This window comes from Nerophis ophidion, linkage group LG06 (genome assembly GCF_033978795.1).
Source record: "Nerophis ophidion isolate RoL-2023_Sa linkage group LG06, RoL_Noph_v1.0, whole genome shotgun sequence".
In the NCBI taxonomy this organism is placed as follows: domain Eukaryota; kingdom Metazoa; phylum Chordata; class Actinopteri; order Syngnathiformes; family Syngnathidae; genus Nerophis; species Nerophis ophidion.
In genome coordinates, this window is record NC_084616.1 from 8,164,453 (window position 1) to 8,168,318 (window position 3,866).

The window sequence follows — 3,866 nt, forward strand, 5'->3', positions numbered from 1 at the left end:
TTTAGTCAAACACGCCATCAGCAGCTTCTCCCAAAATTTCCCTGGATAATTATCTGCCGCGTGGATATGATATCAACATTCTCGGCCGGCGTTATCAACTCGTCCTGCTTTAGTACGCAAGCCACACCCTAGCTACGTGTCTTGGATGATTTCTTTCTTTAATTTGATGAGTATCATCCACATTCTCAGCGTGAAGACAAGATGACGGGTGAAAACAAAACAAGATGATGGGTGAAGACAAGATGAGGGGTGAAGACAAGGTGACGGGTGAAGACAAGATGAGGGGTGAAGACAAGATGACGGGTGAAGACAAGATGATGGGTGAAGACAAGATGATGGGTGAAGACAAGATGACGGGTGAAGATAAGGTGACGGGTGAAGACAAGATGATGGGTGAAGACAAGATGATGGGTGAAGACAAGATGACGGGTGAAGACAAGATGACGGGTGAAGACAAGATGACGGGTGGAGACAAGATGACGGGTGAAGACAAGATGACGGGTGAAGACAAGATGACGGGTGAAGACAAGACAGGTGAAGACAAAATGACGGGTGAAGACAAGATGACGGGTGAAGACAAGATGACGGGTGAAGACAAGACAGGTGAAGACAAAATGATGGGTGAAGACAAGATGACGGGTGAAGACAAGATGACGGGTGAAGACAAGACAGGTGAAGACAAAATGATGGGTGAAGACAAGATGACGGGTGAAGACAAGATGATGGGTGAAGACAAGATGACGGGTGAAGACAAGATGACGGGTGAAGACAAGATGACAGGTGAAGACAAGATGATGGGTGAAGACAAGATGACGGGTGAAGACAAGATGACAGGTGAAGACAAGATGAGGGGTGAAGACAAGATGACGGGTGAAGACAAGGTGACGGGTGAAGACAAGATGACGGGTGAAGACAAGATGACGGGTGAAGACAAGATGTGGGTGAAGACAAGATGATGGGTGAAGACAAGATGATGGGTGAAGACAAAATGAGGGGTGAAGACAAGATGACGGGTGAAGACAAGATGACGGGTGAAGACAAGATGATGGGTGAAGACAAGATGAGGGGTGAAGACAAGATGACGGGTGAAGACAAGATGTGGGTGGAGACAAGATGAGGGGTGAAGACAAGATGATGGGTGAAGACAAGATGATGGGTGAAGACAAGATGACGGGTGAAGACAAGATGAGGGGTGAAGACAAGATGACGGGTGAAGACAAGATGAGGGGTGAAGACAAGATGACGGGTGAAGACAAGATGACGGGTGAAGACAAGATGAGGGGTGAAGACAAGATGACGGGTGAAGACAAGATGACGGGTGAAGACAAGATGACGGGTGAAGACAAGATGACGGGTGAAGACAGGATGTGGGTGAAGACAAGATGACGGGTGAAGACTAGATGTGGGTGAAGACAAGATGATGGGTGAAGACAAGATGACGGGTGAAGACAAGATGATGGGTGAAGACAAGATGATGGCTGAAGACAAGATGAGGGGTGAAGACAAGATGACGGGTGAAGACAAGATGACGGGTGAAGACTAGATGTGGGTGAAGACAAGATGATGGGTGAAGACAAGATGACGGGTGAAGACAAGATGACGGGTGAAGACAGGATGTGGGTGAAGACAAGATGACGGGTGAAGACTAGATGTGGGTGAAGACAAGATGATGGGTGAAGACAAGATGACGGGTGAAGACAAGATGATGGGTGAAGACAAGATGATGGCTGAAGACAAGATGAGGGGTGAAGACAAGATGACGCGTGAAGACAAGATGATGGGTGAAGACAAGATGATGGCTGAAGACAAGATGAGGGGTGAAGACAAGATGACGGGTGAAGACAAGATGACGGGTGAAGACAAGATGACGGGTGAAGACAGGATGTGGGTGAAGACAAGATGACGGGTGAAGACTAGATGTGGGTGAAGACAAGATGACGGGTGAAGACAAGATGACGGGTGAAGACAAGATGATGGGTGAAGACAAGATGATGGCTGAAGACAAGATGAGGGGTGAAGACAAGATGACGGGTGAAGACAAGATGACGGGTGAAGACAAGATGACGGGTGAAGACAAGATGATGGGTGAAGACAAGATGATGGGTGAAGACAAGATGATGGGTGAAGACAAGATGACGGGTGAAGCCAAGATGACGGGTGAAGACAAGATGATGGGTGAAGACAAGATGAGGGGTGAAGACAAGATGACGGGTGAAGACAAGATGACGGGTGAAGACAAGATGACGGGTGAAGACAAGATGATGGGTGAAGACAAGATGACGGGTGAAGACAAGATGACGGGTGAAGACAAGATGATGGGTGAAGACAAGATGATGGGTGAAGACAAGATGAGGGGTGAAGACAAGATGACGGGTGAAGACAAGATGACGGGTGAAGACAAGATGACGGGTGAAGACAAGATGATGGGTGAAGACAAGATGATGGGTGAAGACAAGATGACGGGTGAAGACAAGATGAGGAGTGAAGACAAGATGATGGGTGAAGACAAGATGACGAGTGAAGACAAGATGATGGGTGAAGTCAAGATGACGGGTGAAGTCAAGATGACGGGTGAAGACAAGATGACGGGTGAAGACAAGATGACGGGTGAAGACAAGATGAGGGGTGAAGACAAGATGATGGGTGAAGACAAGATGACGGGTGAAGACAAGATGACGGGTGAAGACAAGATGACGGGTGAAGACAAGATGACGGGTGAAGACAAGATGATGGGTGAAGACAAGATGATGGGTGAAGACAAGATGACGGGTGAAGACAAGATGACGGTTGAAGACAAGATGAGGGGTGAAGACAAGATGATGGGTGAAGACAAGATGATGGGTGAAGACAAGATGATGGGTGAAGACAAGATGATGGGTGAAGACAAGATGAGGGGTGAAGACAAGATGTGGGTGAAGACAAGATGACGGGTGAAGACAAGATGACGGGTGAAGACAAGATGAGGGGTGAAGACAAGATGATGGGTGAAGACAAGATGATGGGTGAAGACAAGATGATGGGTGAAGACAAGATGAGGGGTGAAGACAAGATGACGGGTGAAGACAAGATGACGGGTGAAGACAAGATGACGGGTGAAGACAAGATGACGGGTGAAGACAAGATGATGGGTGAAGACAAGATGAGGGGTGAAGACAAGGTGACGGGTGAAGACAAGATGAGGGGTGAAGACAAGATGACGGGTGAAGACAAGATGATGGGTGAAGACAAGATGATGGGTGAAGACAAGATGACGGGTGAAGATAAGGTGACGGGTGAAGACAAGATGATGGGTGAAGACAAGATGATGGGTGAAGACAAGATGACGGGTGAAGACAAGATGACGGGTGAAGACAAGATGACGGGTGGAGACAAGATGACGGGTGAAGACAAGATGACGGGTGAAGACAAGATGACGGGTGAAGACAAGACAGGTGAAGACAAAATGACGGGTGAAGACAAGATGACGGGTGAAGACAAGATGACGGGTGAAGACAAGACAGGTGAAGACAAAATGATGGGTGAAGACAAGATGACGGGTGAAGACAAGATGACGGGTGAAGACAAGACAGGTGAAGACAAAATGATGGGTGAAGACAAGATGACGGGTGAAGACAAGATGATGGGTGAAGACAAGATGACGGGTGAAGACAAGATGACGGGTGAAGACAAGATGACAGGTGAAGACAAGATGATGGGTGAAGACAAGATGACGGGTGAAGACAAGATGACAGGTGAAGACAAGATGAGGGGTGAAGACAAGATGACGGGTGAAGACAAGGTGACGGGTGAAGACAAGATGACGGGTGAAGACAAGATGACGGGTGAAGACAAGATGTGGGTGAAGACAAGATGATGGGTGAAGACAA